The sequence below is a fragment of the Ascaphus truei genome, chromosome 18, assembly GCF_040206685.1.
Source record: "Ascaphus truei isolate aAscTru1 chromosome 18, aAscTru1.hap1, whole genome shotgun sequence".
NCBI classification, from domain to species: Eukaryota; Metazoa; Chordata; class Amphibia; order Anura; family Ascaphidae; genus Ascaphus; species Ascaphus truei.
Window position 1 is genome coordinate 5,100,365 of NC_134500.1, and position 23,195 is coordinate 5,123,559.

Genomic DNA, 23,195 nt, shown 5'->3' on the forward strand with positions numbered 1-23,195 from the left:
TCACCGAGCTTTATTGATCCAGGTTCTTTGTTATGTTTCTGTCTTTTAATCCCAGGGGACACTTAAATGATTGTCTTGTATTGGACATGCTAACTGTTACATTATGACAGCTGCCAGTTTGTCACTCAGTGTGGTTCTTTCTCAATTGAGAAGAAAAAACTAAATGGAATAGCGCTCCTGAGGCAGAAAAATAAAATAACAATACTGGGATTTTATGTCAAAGTCCTAGGAGTTATATGGCGTCAGCTAAATTGTTCCACTTAGTAACATATATTGGACTTCAAATACTGTATAGTGAAAACGAGGCACACAAATAATGACTGTTGATGAACTTTTAGCAGCTGCGCAATTTAAAAAAATATGTTGTATGTTGATTTTTAATGTTGCTGCTCATTTTGCTTTTCATGCTTTCGGCTGTGATTAGTCACCTCTATACCAGTTCACTCCAGACATATCTGCTTATAAATATGTAGACTTACCCCCACTTTTGAAATGGCTGCCATTTGCACTCTTAGATAATAGGAACGAGACATGTGACCAGATGCTTATTTTAGGAAAAAATATCTATAAAAAAAATAAAAAATAAATACATATTTGACGGGCTTAGTAGGAATTTATACCAAGAGCTCTGTATGTGAGTGCAACAGGGTTACATGTTTACTAATGTAGTAATAATGAACAGCAAAAAACAAACGTACAGGTCATTATGAACTAGTTACTTACCGCTTGTACATGCATGTGATAATGGCTCCTCTGGCACTGGGGCAGTTAATGAATGACCCCCGTGGGGTCACAAACTGTTTGTATCAACATCATAAAACAGGGGTAGCCAACTCCAGTCTCCAAGGGCCTCCAACAGGTCAGGTATTCAGGATAATAATATAATAATAATAATAATAGCATGTTCTTGTCTAGCGCTGCTAGTTTTACAGAGACATTTTGCAGGCACAGTCCCTGCCCCATGGAGCTTACACTCTATTTTTTGGTGCCTGAGGCACAGGGAGATAAAATGACTTGCCCAAGGTCACAAGAGCCGACACCGGGAATTGAACCTGCTTCACACTCAGTGCCAGTCAGTGTCTTTACTCACTGAGCCGCTCCTTCTCGGGATATACCTGCTTTAGCACAGGTGGCTCAGTCGAAGATGAAGACTGAATCACAGATTGAGCCATCTGTGCTGAAGCAGGGATATCCTGAACATCTGACCTGTTGGTGGCACTTGTGGACAGGAGTTAGCCACCCCTATCATAAACCAAAAAAAAAGGTTCAGCTTCATCTATGCTGCCGTGCTGTGTTTTGCCAAGATCATTGCATTTTGCAAATACTCATTCTCATATGGATCTTAACTTGCTAGGAATGTCTTCTTTTAACAGCATCTGAAAACAAATTACAAGATGTTTCCCTATAATAGGCCTTAAATGCACTGTATTACGTGGCGGTTTTGTTAATGGCGCCATTACTCATGAATAAAATTGGGTTGACCTTTTGTATCCCAGCTCTTTTAGCAGGGCAGTGTTTCAACGGGACCTGCGTTTCTGCACAACCATACATCAAATGATTACATTTCAAATGTTTTTACTATAGAACTATTAACTGTAGCAGTTGTATAAATCAATAGCTTCCAACTCTTGCCAAACCTTATCAGTGCTAAACAGAGTGAAGAACAGTATTTATTTACGGCAGTTTCTTAGTCATCTGAAAATCATGATCGGGAATTTACTTCCCGTTTTACTGGTTTACGTAAAATGAGAATTAGATCACATTCGGAATCCGTTGGAGAAGGTGTGGGGGAGAAAAGAGAAATGTGCCATTTGAAGGGCAAAGACATAAAAAAAAATCTAAGCTGCTATCTCACTGTTATTAAGCAATGACCTTCTATTGATTTTTTATGGTGTGTTTGCAATGCTTGTTTCTGCAGGTGAGTAATGAGTTCCAGAAGCCCCAGTGGTCCCATGGAAAAATTAATTCTTTGCAAGGTGTGATACTTTTTATGGGGGCAACAAAAGGATTATACAAAGGATATTGGCGTTGAGAGAAGAAAAATGCAGTAACTTTGAAAAGCGTAACCATACACAAAATCACAAAAGATATACTGTACTTCGTTTTAATACGTTTGGTTGGGGTTGGATCACGGCGCACAGCTAACAGACCAATGACGGGAGCACCAAGGGAGAAGGAGCGTCTCAGTTAGGAAAGCCACTGACTGTAAAGCAATTAGTTGGAATCAGTGGATCTTAGTTCAATTCCCGGTGTCGGCTCCTTGTGACTTTGGGCGAGTCACTATCTCCATGTGCCTCAGGCACCAAAAACCTAAATTGTAAGCTCCCGTGGGCAGGGACCGTGTCTGTAAAAATTTGAATGTGCTGTGTACCGCGCGCTATACTGTAATTGTGGCGCGCTTATATTAAATTAACTTATTAAATCAAAGCGTACAGTGATTACCTTTGGAGTTTTACTAAGCAGCTATTATAGAAATCCCAATAACAGACGCTAATAAGTCTAATAAGATGCTACTTTCACAATGATGTACTGAATAAAAACAAGATAACAAAGGAAATGTGTACGTTACTGTTATCCAAGTCAAACTGCATCTCTGACGGAAGATACGTTATCATCAACTGATAAACTATGATGAAACAGCTGTTTATCCCACATACACAGGAAGATATTTCAGCAACTTGCAGAACTGAGAGGAAAGCAGCAAAATATGTTGTCCAAAGTTATTAAAGGTAGTAAGTTATGGCATTTCACGAACCATTAGCTTCAGCAATTTATACCACAGTCTTAGGCCGCGCGTATAGTGACATCACCCGTCGTAGTGAAAGTTATATTTTGCTTTGCGGCAGCGGGCTTACTGGCATTTGATTGGTTGAGGGGCTGTCACATGAGGCGACAGCCCTTGAAAAATCAAATATTGCCAGCTACCAAAATCCGCGACACTCCGTCGCATTGTCGTCGTCGCGCTTACTATAAGCGCATGCTGCGGCGGCAATGCATTTGTTTTTGGGCGACATCGCCATCGCCCGTCGCGGGCACTATACGCACGGCCTTAGGATCCACCTTCCCCACAGAGAAATGTAATTTCCTCCAAATTTGGCTAAAACAGCCACAACGGGACAGACCGTAATGCCCATTAAAGGCAGTATAAGCCGGGCATCACTCATTCAGTGCTAGTATTGTAGGACAAGAGTGGGCAACGTCAGGGCCACCAACAGGTCAGGTTTTCAGGATATCCCTGATTCAGCACAGGTTGCTCAAGCCACGTGTGCTGAAGCAGGGATATCCTGAAAACCTGGCCTGTTCGTGGCCCTTGAGGACTGGAGTTTCCCACCCCTGCTGTAGGACATGCTGATCCCTTGTGACACACGGAGACAGATGCACTAAGCTTCGTTAGCCTAAAGTAAGACGAAGATTAACCTGGCATCAACCCAGGGGTATTCCTTAGATAATTTGGTTATTTTGTTTCTGGATGTTAGTGCTAAGGCAAAGTTAACTCATTTGCAAAAGAGGCGCCCCCCTAACATCGCACAAGCACTAAAGGCCGCCCAGGTTAGCACAGGGATTTAACCTGACTTTATTTAGGTCATGTGTTGTTAGCTCTGTCCAGAACCTGAAATATGGGATTTTCTGGAGTGGAGATTGGCTTTCTAATAGAATTCCAGTTTTATGGAGAGTAGGAGACCTGGGTTAGTAGAGTCCCAAGTGATTATATATATACACATATACGTGATCAAAAAGGAGCACACCTGAGATGTATTTATGTATGTATATCTTTCTTTAGAGAGCGCCATTAATGTACATAGCGCTTCTCAGCAGGGATACACGTAATACACGGGAGATACCTAGGAGATATCATCATTTCTTTACATTAATACAGGCCTACACTTAAAGCAGAAATTTATTTTTTAATAAAACAATCTCAAACTGACTGTAAAGTATTGCAATGCCCCCTTAAAGCAGCAATACTACTTTCCACCTTTTATCCCCATTTTTCCTTTTCTTCTTTGTATATGTAAAACATGTGGTAATGCATAATTCTACATTCTTACCTACGCTGGCAATTGTTTAGTGCTTCTGTTAAAAATCTGTCAAAGGCCTGAATGCGTGCCTAACATAATGGCCGCTTCAGTCAGTATAACAGCTCTCTACAATGTATCCTTATATTACTGAAGGTCATATTATCTATTGTTATAGTTTGCAGCTCAAACTGCTGGGAACATTTACAACAAATTATCACAAACAGGAAAGTGTTGCAAAGATCTTGCACTGATGGGGAGGTACTGTAGGTTAAATCCTACAACTACAACTACAATTAAATACAATTATTTTCTTACTCATGAGACAGACAAGCAAATCCAGAGTTATTATTATCATCATCATCATCATCATCACTTATTTATAATGCCCAACATATTCCGTGGCGCTGTACAATACGGTTGGAGAACGAAAACAGTAAAATAAAATAACAACCGTAAACTTACATTGAGATGAAAACAGAAGTCAGTAGCATATACCGTGAATATCCTGTTAGCAGTACACCTCCCAAGTATCGCAGGTGTGCTCCGCTTTGTACTTCCACATGTTATTTTTTTTTTGGGGGGGGGGGGTATATACTGAGACGCTAGCAGAATAGAACATTCGTGGTTTTTTTTAGAGCACATAAAAGGGCCAGGCTCAACTTGGCTTAACCCCTAACTAGTCTGTTAATGGGTTGATGCAGAATTTAGTTGCTATATACAACCAGAAATGCATTTACGTAGCAGGGATGTTTCATTATATCGGTTATTAAAATGTATTATTTTCACAGTACAATAACTATTATAAATAATATTACACAAATAATTGATATTTACCAACACTAGTTATAAATACAAAAATACACCTGATTCTTTGTATCAATTGGTTATTGAACAAGACCTGATGCATCAAACACAGAACAACAATGTCATGTGAATAGTCTTCATACATTGTATTGTATTGTATTGTATGTCTTTATTTATATAGCGCCATAAATATACATAGCGCTTCACAGTAGTAATACATATCATATAAATAACAGATAATATAAATAACAGGTCATGGGAATAAGTGCTTCAGACATAAAAGTAACATTAAGGAAGAGGAGTCCCTGCTCCGAGGAGCTTACAATCTAATTGGTAGGAAGAACGTACAGAGACAGTAGGAGGGAATTCTATTAAGTGCGTCTGCAGGGGGCCAAGCTTTATGTACATTCTATGCACCTTGTATGAAGATTTATACTAATCTGTTTTTAGCAACAACATTAGGACGCACAAAATAGTTCAAATATGAACTTAGTACATAGGCCCCGGAACCAGAACCAGAGATTTCCAAAGGTGCCAGATGTAACGTGTTTTTGCTACTGGAGCAGTCAGCAATGATAGGAGTAGGACAAAGGGAGAACCCGTTCTCCGGGAGAAACCCTTCTTTGCACGCTACGCATGTAAAAACGTACTGAACATGGCACCGTAGAACTGGATCATTACACCTTTTCTGTTCAACTACAGTACAAGGCTTATTCTGGCAGCTAATAGTTTAAATTGTATGCTCTTGTGATCATACTGTACAGTGCTGTGTTCAATGTCCAATTCTACAATAAATAACAAATCTATATATCCCTTACTCTGAAATCCAACAGTACGGCAGAGATTACAATGCAAGAGCAAAGAAACAGATGTGCGTGAAATACCTGCAAGGATTTGTGTCACATCGGTTATTTACAATCTTAGATAAATAACAATCTTGAATAGAACATCCTAAAACTGAAAAATGTGGAATAAATAACAAAAAGATTTTAAAAAACATAATTAGTCCCTTCGATGGAAGAATGAAAGGTATGACTTACTGGAGCCTGCGGAACAGAAAGGGTTCAACTTTTATTGCAAATAAAATAAGTGTTGTGATTAAAATTAAGATGCATTGAAAACTGAGCAGATTTAAGGCCTCAGAGGTTAACAAATTGACAGAACAATTTACAACCATTTGGTGAGAACAAAGAAAATAGAGAATGTACCGAACCTTTTCACCGCCAGAGAAGTTAGTGCCGCATTGCGCTGATGACCCGTCTGCCAGCGAAAAACTTAAATGATTGGCTTCCTAATTCAGCATTTTACTTGGATTCCTTGCCGTATGAAAGTCGATTTATTTGCGTGTAAAATTGCTATGAAATAAAAACAGCAGATTTGGAAATGATAAAGAAGAAATCTTGGACACGTAATGATACTGTTTCCATTAATTTTGTGTTAATACCATTGTGCGACTTTTACTTATGGTCAGTGCCTAAACTTTAACTTTACTTACCGATACTTACAATTGGATATACAGAATGTGTTTGTGACTCTGGGCAAGTCACTTGTGCCACATGCATCTTATAAGTTATATGATAAACTTGGCAGAACAAAGACTCATTGTATCTGCAAAGTTTTATATACAGCACTGGATGATTGGAGAGGCGCATGTCTGTGGTGACAGCCGGCTGCGGACAGCGGTATCCACGTGTTTTCTTTCCTTTGACTGATATTGAATTCACGATCCGTTTAAACACTGCCCATCAGCTCTGTGAGCCACACGTTACCCACCAGTTCAAACTACATAAACCCAAAGGAATGTCCTGTTGCACAAATAGAACACAGCGTATCTTCACAAAAAAGAAGGGGAAACATGGGAATATTAGAGAATATATATAAAAAAATACATGCATTGTATACAACTTACATATTACACGCATGCGCACAGACACAGGAGCACAGTGTAATTCATGCATTTTCTTCTCGATTATTAATAAATAACAATCTCACAATTATTTTATAGGAGAAACTGTACAACAGACAGCCAGAGGAAGATTTCGGGAGAAGACGATTGTATTACTTCACAAAGTCTCTGCTATTTATCTCTGAGCTCTAATTTACGCTAATAAAAATTTCATACTTGAAAAATATTTTTTAGTTATCTTACATTTTTTCCGCATTGAAACAGTGTCTGGGAATAAGGGCTGGTTACATTGTGAGTTACATTGTATTTAGATTAAAGACACACTAACACCACCTATGCTTAGACCGAGTACGACGGCAGACGCAAAACACCATTTTGCAGGTCAGCGCTCTCGCGGTCGACGGGCTGCAACATGCAAATAAATGCCGGCGATTTACACTTGATTTAGCGTGACACTGAAAACAGTAATTCTGGCTACATCTGTATAGAGAAACGTGTGAGTAATTGGTGGTTAAGAAAGTCCAGTTACTTATAGTTATACAGAGAACCATAAAGCTGATAACCGCTGCATCCGTTTACTGGCATTATACAGGCATACCCCGCTTTAAGGACACTCACTTTAAGTACACTCGCGAGTAAGGACATATCGCCCAATAGGCAAACGGCAGCTCGCGCATGCGCCTATCAGCACGTCCTGAACAGCAATTCCGGCTCCCTACCTGTACCGAAGCTGTGCGCAAGCGGGGAGACTATAGAGCCTGTAACAAATGCGTTATTTACATCAGTTATGCACGTATATGACAATTGCAGTACAGTACATGCATCGATAAGTGGGAAAAAGGTAGTGCTTCACTTTAAGTACATTTTCGCTTTACATACAAGCTCTGGACCCATTGCGTACGTTAATGCGGGGTATGCCTATGTTACATAGTTACGTACATGCTCTGGTCCCATTGCGTACGTTAATGCGGGGTATGCCTGTGTTACATAGTTACGTACATGCTCTGGTCCCATTGCATACGTTAATGTGGGGTATGCCTGTGTTACATAGTTACGTACATGCTCTGGTCCCATTGCATACGTTAATGCGGGGTATGCCTGTGTTACATAGTTACGTACATGCTCTGGTCCCATTGCATACGTTAATGCGGGGTATGCCTGTGTTACATAGTTACGTACATGCTTTGGTCCCATTGCATACGTTAATGCGGGGTATGCCTGTGTTACATAGTTACGTACATGCTCTGGTCCCATTGCATACGTTAATGCGGGGTATGCCTGTGTTACATAGTTACGTACATGCTCTGGTCCCATTGCATACGTTAATGCGGGGTATGCCTGTGTTACATAGTTACGTACATGCTCTGGTCCCATTGCACACGTTACATACATGCTCCGGTCCCATTGCGTACGTTAATGCGGGGTATGCCTGTGTTACATAGTTACGTACATACTCCGGTCCCATTGCGTACGTTAATGCGGGGTATGCCTGTGTTACATAGTTACGTACATGCTCTGGTCCCATTGCATACGTTAATGCGGGGTATGCCTGTGTTACATAGTTACGTACATGCTCTGGTCCCATTGCATACGTTAATGCGGGGTATGCCTGTGTTACATAGTTACGTACATGCTCTGGTCCCATTGCATACGTTAATGCGGGGTATGCCTGTGTTACATAGTTACGTACATGCTCTGGTCCCATTGCATACGTTAATGCGGGGTATGCCTGTGTTACATAGTTACGTACATGCTCTGGTCCCATTGCATACGTTAATGCGGGGTATGCCTGTGTTACATAGTTACGTACATGCTCCGGTCCCATTGCGTACGTTAATGCGGGGTATGCCTGTGTTACATAGTTACGTACATGCTCCGGTCCCATTGCGTACATTAATGCGGGGTATGCCTGTGTTACATAGTTACGTACATGCTCTGGTCCCATTGCGTACGTTAATGCGGGGTATGCCTGTGTTACATAGTTACGCACATGCTCTGGTCCCATTGCGTACGTTAATGCGGGGTATGCCTGTATAAACAAACGTTCAATTCTTCACGACTCCGCATTGCTAAACCTCTCCTTACTTGTGCAAATTTAGTAGGAACTCCTGATGTAATTAATTATTTACTTGGGTGTAACCTACGCATATATATGGGCAACACGAGCGATTAACCTCTGCCTGTGATGCTTACCATGGAATATCATTCTGTTATTAATTAAAGGTTTAGGGCCTCATGCAGAGAGCATAGAATTTTAAAAATGGCGAATTTCATAAAAAGTAGCTTTTTTGGAGAGTTTTATTCTCCATATGCAGAAAAGTGCGAATTCTGCTATGTTTAACATGGATGCGTCTGGCGAGTTTAAATTGGCGAGATGCGCGCTTCAGAAACGTGTAAAAACTAATTCGCGCCTTTTTTTTCCCCTTTACTATAGGCGGCGAGCGCCATCTTGCCATATTTTCGTGGCGCGGCAAAAATGCGAGAATCGCGCCTTTTTTTGGCGCGAACAGCCGCTACTTGCCGTTCGCACCTCTCTGCATTCGGAGAGTTTTAAAAATGGCGCGATTGAGGTTCTCGCCAGCCGCGAGGCGAGTTTTAAACATAGAAATAAAAAAAAGGCGCGTTTTTCGCAACTCGCCATTTTATGCCGTTTTCTGAGGGAAATTGAACAAAAAATGGCGAGTTTTGCAATAACGATGCTCTCTGCATGAGGCCCTTAATGAGATAAAACCCCTTTGAAGCCATAAAGAACTGGCATTTGGTCTCAATCAATCTCCTACTTCAGAGGCCAGTACCAGAAGCACCCATATATTGTGTATGTGTAGCAAAGCATGAAATAAGTGATGAATGAGAGTCCACCACAGAAGGCCACATTTAGCCGATAGTGTAAAAGTCCGTTATAATAACTTAATTCCATTATCCACTTTCTTTTTACATGTCACTCCTTAGAGAGGCACTTTTATAATGGGTTATCTTTCAGTGCCACTCCGGGAGATCGCAATTCCCTTCCAGCAGATTCTCTGGAGTCTCCATTAATGGTCTGGACAGTTACTAGATAAAGTTAAAGACTCTGCAGTGATCTCCACACTAATTGGACTGTAATGTATTGCCTGGGTCAAGCGAATCCCTCCCAGCCCTCCTTTCCATAGACTGCAATCAAGCCTTTTACAGAAGATGCATAGGCTGCCGAGACCCAGGAGTAACCTTAAAACGCCCTGGCCTTTTAGCAGAAAACACAATTAATTTTGATACTGAAGGGCAATTAGGACCAGTGTTAAAATAAAAGCCTTTAGAACAGAGAATGTCAAATATGTAAGGGGACCTTCCAACTCTAGCTGGTGTACAGTATGTAGAAGGGTTATAGCCAGAGGTAGTTAGATTAATTGCTGGCAAAAGTGAATCAGTCTTACACCCAACATCACAGCAGCATACCCTACCTGCATGGCTTGGTCAGCACCCTCTTCTGAAAATTAACATGCTCCAATTTAAGCAAACCGGAGCGCAATTAAGTACTTTACAACAGTGTCTTGTGTTTCTTCTTAAAGAACTCTCAAAAACGTATCGTAAATGATCAATTGTTAGTCCAAATAAAAAAGGTATCACCTAATACTGAAGTACTTATTTATTCTGCACTATCGCAACTGGACTAACACGGCTACTTCGAATTAAATTCTTAAGGAACAGAAGTATCAATAAATATTTAACAGCCCCCAATAATGATGATACTTTGTGGTAAGATCGCTTAACATTTACAAACGGAATTATACTATACAGGCATACCCTGGTTTAAGGACACTCACTTTAAGTACACTCGCGAGTAAGGACATTTCGCCCAATAGGCAAATGGCAGCTCACGCATGCGCCTGTCAGCACGTCCTGAACAGCAATACCGTCTCCCAACCTGTACCGAAGCTGTGCGCAAGCGGGGAGACTATAGAGCCTGTTACACATGTGTTATTTACATCAGCTATGCACGTATATGACGATTGCATAACAGTACATGCATCTATAAGTGGGAAAAAGGGAGTGCTTCACTTTAAGTACATTTTTGCTTTACATACATGCTCCGGTCCCATTGCGCACGTTAATGCGGGGTATGCCTGTGTTACATAGTTACATACATGCGCCGGTCCCATTGGGCACGTTAATGCGGGGTATGCCTGTATACCAGCATGAAAATGTTGGTGATGTGTGGAGTTATCTTCCCCTTACTTGGGACCATTTCAGCTGCATTCATTAAACTGAAGCGGAGATGTCCCGGAACTATAGGCGGGGGCTTCACACGATATTAAAGCAAAATGCAAATCCCCCCCTCGTCCGCCATTAGTGCACATTGCGTCCAGTGCGCCATCGGAGAGCAGGGCGCCATCTCCCGTAAGAAATTGAGCCATTTTTTGGGTCCGTAACTACTACGTTATGGGACACCCAAAGTGCCAGGACACCTGGGAGGTAGTAGCTACATCCTAGGGCACTCAAAGGGTTAAAAATAAATTGCAATGCACGGAATGTTTGGGTAATCTGAAAACTCCGTATTGGTTTGCTACCTCATGTGAACGGTTTGCACCTCTCTAATTAGAAAAAAACATCTCATTACCTTACAAACCACGCCGAGAGGAACCCTACTGGATACATTATTTGAATTATGCGGCTCTGTGTGGAATTTAAAAAAAAAAAAAAAAACATGTTACCCAACAAGTGCGGCATCTTTCACAGTGAAAACGCGACTCGTATCTTTGATGACAGAGCAATCTGGTGCAAATCGGCTGATACTCAGAAGCAGAAATGTCTTCACAGCTGCCTCACACATTTTTCACTAAAACGATATTGTTTTTAGCGACATTTAGAATTTTGGCAGAATTTTGTGGGCTTTAAACTACAGTATATAAAGGGTCATGTGACCTGAATTTAGGGTCGGTGGATTTTTGGGGTACAGTGTCGGCCCCTGCACTCAGGCAGGTGTCTCAGAGCAGGTACAAGCCCCCCAACCCCCGTGCTACCTGTGTGGTTCTCGCCCCCGCCAGTGACTATAGGTGCTGGTGATGTGAGGGGAAGGGAATATGGTGGCGGTACTGCGTGCGGCGGACTGTTCCCACGCGGCCCGCCAGAGCAGTAACATGTTTAGAACTTGTGCCAGGGGCAGTTGTCATCGATAAGTGGGGGAGATCTGTTGCAGAATAGGCATATTATCCATAGGTCGGATAACTCCGTGGTAGAGGCAGCAGTTAATTCCTTTGCGGCCGGCTCCCCTCTGGTGGTACGCCTGTTAAGACAGTTTGTCCTGCGTAGCCTTCGTATTGAATATTTGTTTTAAGGCCGTGCATGTTCAGGGGGGCAAGAAACTAACTGCGGATTCTTTGTCTCGGTTTAAATTTCACACTTCCAGGAGGCTGGCACCGGAGAACATACCTGGTTTGTTTTGGAAAGATGGGGAACACCTGTCAGATATTAGTAACGATATATCATAGATCCGCAGGAGGAAAGTATGGAAGGCTTCCGCCATCGTGGTGCCCAGGACAATGTAGAGAGTGAATGTCCTTGGCTGTGGCGAGTGGTTGGCCTACCAGGCTGGGAAAGCCCAAGAAGTATAAGGGTACCGGATATAATGGCGCCCTCATTGGGGCTGGTGGAAAAATTCTGCTACGCCTTAGGCCATGTTCATAGTGCAGGATACAGCGAAAGCTATGTAGCTTGCGCCAAAACAAACACTAGGACGCCAATGCATATCCGCATAGTGCGCACGCACTAGCGCGTGCACATGCGCTACAGGGAGAGCGCGGCGCTTTGCAATTCAAACAAGTTTGTATTTCAAGCGCGACGCCGGGTCACGGAGGAGCGCGGAAGCAAGCGTGTTTCACTATGGACACAGCCTTTTATGGGTAGCAGCAGGTCACAAGCCATGGGTTTTGAACTACAGTTAGGCTGCCTGGCAGGGGTTAAAGTAAAGCTGCAGCCTTGTTTTTCCCCACATAGAGTGTCTGTCGTTATTGGGGGGGGGGGGGGTTAGGATATAGTGGGCTTCTAACGAGCCATGACTTTTTTGCTTTTTTTCTGTGGTTTTTTTCCTGTTTCCTGAACTTCAGCAAACATTGTGCACATCTCCACACACACACACAGAAGGATTTACTTACAAATGACAGCAAGTCCTCAATCTTGCTTATCTTTCAATAAACAACACTTTAGGTAGCTGTATTAACTACATGGCATTTTGTGGTTATTATTTGTTATTGTTTGCAAGTATTAGTTACAGCAGAATTCCAGACGAAAAGAGACCATTTAAACAGCACATCCATGCTTCTTCAAAAAAAAAAAGTAAAATAATCATAAATGTGGCTGACGATCACAGCATAAATATCACAAGACGCTATGGAGAACAATGTGATTCTTATCAGTCTGCTAAACTGAAATAAAGTCTGGCTGCAGTACAAAAGTATGGAAATTGACTATCCCACCCACATTCATGGAAACCTCCCCTGCTGGTCTTCAAACATGCATTCTTTCAACATAATTTAAACACTTAACCTTTTGATTTGAAAACTTTGCTTGGAAGTAAAAGGCTAAAGCAGCACATTTATGTGTTCAACCTCTGAACAGAATGATTTAACTCAGATGGCATTCTAATTGGCCTTTCAGCAGCTAAGGTGTGCCCAGTGACTGCCCCTGATAGCTTCACATTGTTTCCCGTGATAATAGATAATATAAACATCAATGTCTGCCTATTGTTATGTAGGCCACTTTGTCAGCTGTTATGAAAAGTGGCTTCCGGCACGACAAGAAAAATTGCGTTTTTCTTCCTCGTGTTGTTAAAGTCGCAGTGCGAGTTCTTGTCAAATCCTTATTCAGCCTCCTGAGATCAATGACCTTTGAAATCAAATCACCAACTTCGCTCGTGTTCATTTCCTCTTCCTGTGTCCACAGTCACAGGAAGTGGGTTATATAACCTTTAGCAGATAATCCGACACACGCGCGCAAAAGCGGAAGGCCGAGAGTCATATGAAACAAAAACTTGGGACCTTTTGAGTTTAGGTAAATCCAGGAAGGAGAGAGACATCCGTGCAGGAAAGGGCAAAGTCACAAATAACCATAGGGACTGCTTTGTGGCATCAGTCCAAACACTAACCCCACGGTTATCTTTAATAAAAGTCTGGCTGAGAAATCTTCAACTTGAGCTGAAAGATTGTGTGTTCCAGAGACACTTATTAAAGCCAGAGGCATTGTGATAAAATGATGCTTTTTGTGATAATTTGTATGGTTGGCCAGAAAATCTTTATCTGTTCTTATTAATAAGATTGAAGAGCCAAGGTTAATGCGCTATAATTCTTGCATATAATGTATTGTATACGTTTTATTGTTAATAAATGTAATGTTAGAACTACAGTATCCATATTCATCTGGTTGAAACGATTGCAGGCAATTAACCAACATGAGCGTTCTTCATAGTTCCTCAGTATAAGAGAAAATGTCTCTGAAAATTGGTGCACATTCAAAATGAGATGATTTGGCACGGGTGAGATCATTAAACTTGTTATATTTCACAGAAGTTTAGACTTTTTTAAAGGCCTTCCTAAATGGTATTTTCGTGTTTACTGACCACTCACAGAAAGAACGTTGGGTGAGAGAAGGGTTAAGTCTCTTGTGAAGTTGGCTTCACAATTATATTTTGAGGTTAAAAAGTCCAGATGGTAATTCAACTGTATCCTTGTTATAAACACCATTTGATTTATGGGGAGCACTAATAGTATCGGAGTTTAGATCTAGCCAGCTTTGCTTTCTCTCATCTGTAGCTTTAAATTCATCAGATTTCTTCACTCCCCCCATCAATCCTTCACTACAAAGAGATGCTTCTAATAAGAATTTGGGAGTTCTTTTAAAACCATGCAATTGATAGATGTTAACAACTTTAATCCGCACAAATGGCTGTCCAGCACTTTTTATTTATAATGCTGAGCGGATGTGCTTATTTAAAGTATTGTCAAAAAAACCCTGACAAGCTCTTGCTTAGAGAAGGAAATCTCTCTGCTCCTTTCTCATTCACTGGCTCCTTTGAGAATCAAACTGAATCAGTTTTCACTTTTTCTGACATTGCCATTATGAGGTTCTTGGCTCTGTGAGAAAAATTCATTAGAAATAAATGTCTCTAGAGGAAAAGAGAACTTGAAACAACATATTTATCACTTCAGCGCCAGCTTAGTCTGACATAACCAGCAGTCTGAGCACATCGGTGGGGATTCATCACGGAAATGACGCTTAGGCGGTATTTGCATTATGACACGGGAGGTACATTTATTATCTCACAGGTACTTCGTAGGCTCATACGCAAATGGGTCGAACCTGATGAAGAGGTATTTTCAAGTTTTATCCAAATGACCCAATCGGAAGCAGTGGTGAGAACTTGTCTCACCTATGTAACAAATGTACTAAAAAAAAATGACTTGTATATTTCGTTATTATTTTTAGTTTATTAAAAAAAAATACTTTTTTTCTGTTTGTTTTTAAGTCAGTGGGTTACTAAAGAAAGCGGATAATTATCTTCTTTATTTTTTTTTATAAAAAAAATGCGGAAAAATACTATTTTAGATTTTAATCAAATCTAACCCAACTCCTCTACTTTGCAGAAGTGGGGTGGTGAGAAAAACTCTTACATTATCCCACGAAAGTTATATGGAATCCCAAAAACACGAAAACAAACAGGAGTATAATCACAAAACCATTTTAGAAAGATGTTAATATGTAACTTTGATTATTTTATCTCCTGCTTTGACTAGTTAGATGATATATTTCTGTGCCATTATTTTATGAAAGTTTGTATATAAAAGTGAAATGAAAATACAGGGTGTATATACAATGCATACACGTACATATGTCTTAAATTAACATAGGACGCAATTACTAAGACATAAAATAACTTAACTATGACATGCTGGAAGTGGAAATTCATCATTGGGCATTGGCGCATCTCCAAAATCCAGCTAATTTGTATGAAGAATTGTGTCTGCGGCAGAATTTTTTGTAAAGTTACAGATGGATTTCCACCGATGAGAATATGGAGAAATGCCAAACGAACTAAACGGATAAAGGACAAGAGCAGCGGGGTAATACGGGGTAATACGGGGTAATACGGGGTAATACGGGGTAATACGGGGTAATACGCTGGTGTAATACGGGGTAATACGGGGTAATACGGGGTAATACGGGGTAATACGGTGTAATACGGGGTAATACGCTGGTGTAATACGGGGTAATACGCTGGTGTAATACGGGGTAATACGTTGGTGTAATACGGGGTAATACGTTGGTGTTGGTGGAGAGAGACTAATGACTTGGTTTTGAAATGGACCTTTCTAAATGTCCGGCAGCTGATTCCATTGGCAGCAGCACAAGACTGGTCTCATACATAACACACACACACACACACACACACACACACACACACACACACGTGTCCTTCCTCCCATCCAATTGTAAAGGTTGAATCGTAATTAAATTTAAAAAAAAAAAAAAAAAAAAAAAACATCGTCCTACAAGAGAGGCGTGAAATGTTCAAATCATGCAAAATTAGCCCAGTTTTGTTTGTGAAAAATGTCTCTAAAATTTGACTGCTTGGTCAAAATTTGCAACGCAACGTTAGGCTGTTATATCCAGACCCAAACCCTAGGATACAGGGGCTTTAACCTTCCTCCTGGGAAATATGCAAATTTGCACTTGGGAAGACTTACACATACCCGTACGTCCTGCACTTAGAGGCCATGTGCCCTGATAACTGTTCTAACTTCTCCAAATATCAAAGTTCAAAAAGTTACTAATTTCTCACTCCGAGCAGAATATAAATTCAGATTACATGTGAAAAAAAGTTTATAAACCCCCACCCTCAGGATAGTTTATCGCTCCATTTAACTAAAGTGCTGCTCTGTTTCCGAGCAGAGTTCACCCCCCGCTGTGACCACAGGTCAGGTACCTGCGTTTGCCTCCCAATGGGCCTTAAGTGGGGTTCCCTGCTCGGGTTCCCCCCTTGGTATTTCTTTTAAACTAAACCTTCTGTATTCACTGATTGGCTGCTCTGTTTCTATCACTTACATTATGTTCCTATTCTGGTCCAGATCTTGTTCTGTACATATAAATTCCCTGTAGACATAAGGAGCAGAAGGCTCTGTGATAAATACTGGGCTACATTAAAATCTCCCAATGCATATCATTTGGCCGATGTTACGATAACCACTAATCGTATCTGCCCTTAATATGAGGTTTAGTGAGAAAATATTTCCTACAAAAAGGTCAAGTTTGGGGAACAACTTTTTTACACTCATATTTATAAAGAAAGATCATTAAAGACATCACCACGGGTAAAGAAATCAGCGACATGAGGGCGATATCGCCCCGTGCTTATGGCAAAGACCTATCAATTATTCAGGAACCTCTTTGGGGTAATACCCTTTATCTCCCTGGGTTTCAATTATAGAACAAATTCTACGATGCACATTGGCAATTAGATTATTATTACATCCACCATGCTAACTAGTTATTTTCCATGTGGGCGCTTACTCTGCAAATGACCCTGTTTGTCCTACACATGCGTTTAGTGACAGCCTGTGTACCCATAAAAGGTGGCCGGGAATAACGTTACATATAGCAATCTCAACTTCCTAGTACACAGAGATCTCGCTCTCTGCCGAGGACATAAACAGATGAAACAGGAAAGAAGTGACCAATCTACATCAGTCTACAATGAAACATTAATATGCAAAAGAAACAACACAGGCCCCTATTAGGTGCACGATAGTACTAGTGGTATGTAGGGATGCCAGGTGGCGTCTCCAAAAATACTGGAAACAATGGTGCAACGCGCATGAGACACACCCCCTCTCTCTGCGCTCCATGCTGTTTCCTCCTCTCTTTGGCCCCACCCCCAGGCTCCTGACACCTCCTGATTGGCTGCATTACCCAGCAGCAGCCAATCAGGATAGAGGAAGCTGCCCAGCCCCCTAGCAGCAGCCCTGCTCTCTCCTTGCTCAGAGAAATCCCGCGGCCCCCCAAGCCGGTCAGCTCACTCATGTCCAGAGACGTAATACACGTCCTGTATTATCTCTCATTTGTTACTGGACAGAGTGTCCAGATACAGGACAGTCCGGTTGAATACCGGTCACCTGGCAACCCTAGCACTTGTATGGTCATATAAAGGTGGTGACAGAATTAAAACTTAACTTCTAATAACTGTGTTAAGATAAAGTTAGAAGTAAAATGGGTACATAATAAACACAACATATAGTAAAATTGCAGAGGTCAGATTGATGTGTTTGTCACGGGAGACCGGGACTAATACCAAGGATCAATATCGCCAGACAGAACACGGGAGACCAGGACTAATACCCGGGATCAATATCGCAGACAGAACACGGGAGACCAGGACTAATACCAGGGATCAATATCGCCAGACAGACACGGGAGACCAGGACTAATACCAGGGATCAATATCGGCAGACAGAACACGGGAGACCAGGACTAATACCAGGGATCAATATCGCCAGACAGACACGAGAGACCAGGACTAATACCCGGGATCAATATCGCCCGACAGACACGGGAGACCAGGACTAATATCCGGGATCAATATCACCAGCCAGAACACGGGAGACCAGGACTAGTACCAGGGATCAATATCGCCAGACAGAACACGGGAGACCAGGACTAATACCCGGGATCAATATCGCCAGGCAGACACCGGAGACCGGGACTAATACCAGGGATCAATATCGCAGACAGAACACGGGAGACCAGGACTAATACCCGGGATCAATATCGCCAGACAGAACACGGGAGACCAGGACTAGTACCCGGGATCAATATCGCCAGACAGACACGGGAGACCAGGACTAATACCAGGGATCAATATCGCCAAACAGACACGGAAGACCAGGACTAATACCCGGGATCAATATCGCCAGACAGAACACAGGAGACCGGGACTAATACCAGGGATCAATATCGCAGACAGAACACGGGAGACCAGGACTAATACCCGGGATCAATATCGCCAGACAGAACACAGGAGACCGGGACTAATACCAGGGATCAATATCGCCAGACAGAACACGGGAGAAATAAGTGCGCAACTATTAAATAATACACAAACGTGAAGTGATAATACAGTGAAATAATAATGTTATTATGAGTGGAAGCTTTTCCGTAGTATCCTGGTTCCAGAAGGGTAGGTATGGAGTCATTTACAGTCCCCACTTGTGCATATACAGAGCCAGCACATCCGTGGCTCACGGGAGAATGGCCGTGCTCCTCGAATCTCCACGACGGCTCAAATCTCCTTGCTTTCCTCTGTTCCGGCACTTCCGAGTTGATGACGTCACTGGGGGGTTGCGCCGAGCACCGCGTCACAATCCTCCTCCGGTCACCGAATCAGCCAGCAGTGTTAGGCCCGAGTTTGTCAAGGTAGAGAACTAGCACAATATCCAACGCGTTTCGAAACCGAAGGGTTTCTTCATCAGGGAATATTAAATGGTCAGAAAGCAGGCATTGAAATACCCCACGCCGCCGCCCCATTGGCCCTGCACTGGGGGATACCCTGCACTGGGGGATACCCTGCACTGGGGGATACACTGCACTGGGGGGTACCCTGCACTGGGGGATACCCTGCACTGGGGATACACTGCACTGGGTGATACTGGGGGATACCCTGCACTGGGGGATACCCTGCACTGGGGGGTACTCTGCCTCCCTAGTCGCAGGGACCTACTTGCAGAGATTTCCCCTGTTCTCTTTCTTTGCCCAGTGCCTACAGGACTGGTTTTCAGGCATGAGACCAGCACTGGATTAGACACTGCAGTTTCTCCCTGTCACGGCCACACCTCTGTAACTCTCTGCAGGCTCTGTCTGTTAGGGGTCTCCTTCCCTGTCTGCTATGGGTCTCCCTCCCTGTCTGCTAGGGGTCTCCCTCCCTGTCTCCTAGGGGTCTCCTTCCCTGTCTGCTAGGGGTCTCCCTCCCTGTCTGCCGGGGGTCTCCCTCCCTGTCTGCTAGGGGTCTCCCTCCCTGTCTGCTAGGGGTCTCCCTCCCTGTCTGCTAGGGGTCTCCCTCCCTGTCTGCTAGGGGGTTTCCCTCCCTGTCTGCTAGGGGGTCTCCCTCCCTGTCTGCTAGGGGGTCTCCCTCCCTGTCTGCTACTGGTCTCCCTCCCCACCTTTTTATATACTTAAACTATAATATTGCAACACTCAGGGCCAGGAGCTGCCTACATGCCCGGCCCTGATTGGTGGGTAGGAAGGTTCTCCCTACTTGCCCAGGCCCTGATTGGTGGGTAGGAAGGTGCTGCCTACATACCCAGGCCCTGATTGATGGGTAGGAAGGTGCTGCCTACATGCCCACGCCCTGATTGGTGGGTAGGAAGGTGCTGCCTACATGCCCGGCCCTGATTGGTGGGTAGGAAGGTGCTGCCTACATGCCCAGGCCCTGATTGGTGGGTAGGAAGGTGTTGCCTACATGCCCGGCCCTGATTGGTGTGTAGGAAGGTTCTCCCTACTTGCCCAGGCCCTGATTGGTGGGTAGGAAGGTGCTGCCTACATACCCAGGCCCTGATTGATGGGTAGGAAGGTGCTGCATACACGCCCAGGCCCTGATTGGTGGGTAGGAAGGTGCTGCCTACACGCCCAGGCCCTGATTGGTGGGTAGGAAGGTGCTGCCTACATGCCCAGGCCCTGATTGGTGGGTAGGAAGGTGCTGCCTACATGCCCAGGCCCTGATTGGTCGGTAGGAAGGTGCTGCCTACATGCCCAGGCCCTGATTGGTGGGTAGGAAGGTGCTGCCTACATGCCCAGGCCCTGATTGGTGGGTAGGAAGGTGCTGCCTACATGCCCAGGCCCTGATTGGTCGGTACGAAGGTTCTGCCTACATGCCCAGGCCCTGATTGGTCGGTAGGACTGCAACATAACATTTGCAACAATTCTACTGCAAACATATTAACCCCTGATTCCTGAGGTGCTGGAACCAAGCAAAGACATTCATATATACATAACATAGAATACAATACCAATGTATTACTGACAGGTAGGGGGAATGGCAGACTTAACCTTTATTAACAGCAGCCATATTTCCCCCACCGTCACCGTGTTTATTATTTCCTTCTCCCCCTTTATTTTAACACAGTTATTAAAAGTTAGGTTTTAATTCTGTCACCGCCTTAATATGACATACCAGTAATAGGGGCCTGTGTTCTTTCTTTTGGGTACCACTCATTATTCCCTTGGTGCACTTTACCAGTTCTGACACGCTCCCAGGTTGTACAATGAAACATTCCCTGCAGAACAGGCCACTGTAATAAAAACGGAGATCTCAGAAAAGCTGCAACTTTGCAAACAGGACCATCCGGGAGAGATGTGTGGGGTATGTTTCTACTGTATAAGATATTATATAACTGTAAGGATGTGCATATATTAAAGGTTCCGCGCTGTCAATTACATAGGCAGCGCCATATTGTCCCTGTTTGCCAGCGAAGTTACTGCGTACCAGTTGGGCTGCGCATGCGCGAGGGAAGCGCGCGAAGGGGTTGAACTATGAACTCTGATGGTGAGAAGGTCAGCTGAGGCTGAGGACCAATGGGATGCGAGACTGTGTATGCAGGAACCGGATGCGTGTGGGCGGTGGGAGAGAGCAGCGAGGGAGGTGAAGGAGGAGGTTGGCGGAACCTCGGGTGCGAGAGCAGAGGGTCAGTGACCCGTCTGTTTAGGTAGGATATGCCCACAGCCCCAGGAGTCTTTCCCCCGCCACCGTAGGGTGCTGTATTTGTAAGGACGCCCATAGTCGTCAGGGACGTTTCCCTTTAGTGAGGTTCATATGCGGAGCTGCGGAGTTGCGGCCGCCATCTTGGATTTTCCCCGTCTGATGGTGCTGCAGAAGGGAGAGACGGCGCAAGGCTGGATTATCACTGGGGCCCTGTGGAGTGTCAAGGTCATCGTAGTGACCGGAAGGTATCCTTGTCTACACGTGCACCTACACCGGTCACCAGGCGCTGATCCCGCCTCCCACTAACTAATTGGGTTTCCTAAGAGAATTGCATATGGTACTATACTTTACTGATTATGAGACATACTCCTAAGGAGAGCGGCAGAGTTGCTTATGTACAGGACACTATCCCAATAAGGTGTGGCCGAGCCACGTTGTGTGTGTGTATGCAAATGTTATATGATAAGTCTGCATATCATTTGTTATTGTGTGATATAAAAAGGTTGCTGTTGCATACTGCTGTTGTTAGGTTCTTGCTCAGGGCATAATCTCTATAATGGGGATCCTGGGTAAGTGGAGGCGCTGCACCACAAGTGATAAAGGTATACCCCCAGGCTCCCAATATGCGGAGGCTCAGAGCTCCTGAAGCCACAGGTTTATGCACCGTAGTCCCTTAGTTCAGACGCTCACAAAAAGGGCTACATTTGGAGGCGCTGCTGAGATCTTAGACCTGGGGTGCCCCCACATTTTTTTTTTGTCTCTATTGTGCAACCAACCCACATCATGTCGGTGCCCTCGGCGCTCGAGGTGCGCAAGTGGGCCCAACGGCGCGGGATCCCCTTGAACCGTGTTTTCGCGCTGGGCCATGTCCCCGCCATGATCTCGTTAGGCACAGTGACCGAACAGGTCCGAAAGCTTCCTCTCCTGGACAATGCCCAAGTACAAGACCACTTTTATGACCATGACCAGACCTGGCGCCGGATCTTGTATGCCACTGAACAAGATATATGCCCCGAGGCTTTGCCCCATATACTGCTGCTGCCCGAGGCTCCGGGGGTGCGCTGCCCACTAGTCCAGGCGGACACCTCTGCGCCCCTGGCCACCTCTACCCCTAGGAGAGAATATGCTCCCACCACAGGTGCCGCGACGGGAGGCCCCGACCACTTCCCTGACAGTGGCCTGCACCCTCGTTGGCCAGCCACCCTGAGCCTAGGCTCGTCGTCCACCCCGTCTGGCCTGCGGGCTGGCCTCAACCGCCTTAGCGTATCAAGATTGGACGCTTACCCTGCAGTCGGGGACAGCTTACCAGGAGACACCTCTATTCCCGCCATAGCCGCCGCTATCCACAACACCACCCAGTCGCTCCAGTACAGGAAGTTAAAAGCCTTCTCCGGCGAGAAACCCACGCCTCCAGGGGAAGTAGGGATAGAGGACTGGTTGGATCATACCGAACAGGTACTGCCTGAATGGACCTGCACGGACGCGGTCCGCAGACAACGCATAGTTGAGTGCTTACGGCCCCCCGCGTCCCATATGGTGCACTACTACCGAGATGACAATCCGGAAGCTGACGCGGCCGATCTTATCTACTGCCTGACCAAGGCCTATGGAGCCCCGGTGGACACGTACACGTTGATGTCCAAATTTCATGCGTTAACCCAGAAAGAGGGAGAAATGGTGTCCGATTTTCTCAGACGATTGCACCTGGACCTCTGGAATCTGGTGAGGAAAGGCGTATTACCAAGGATAG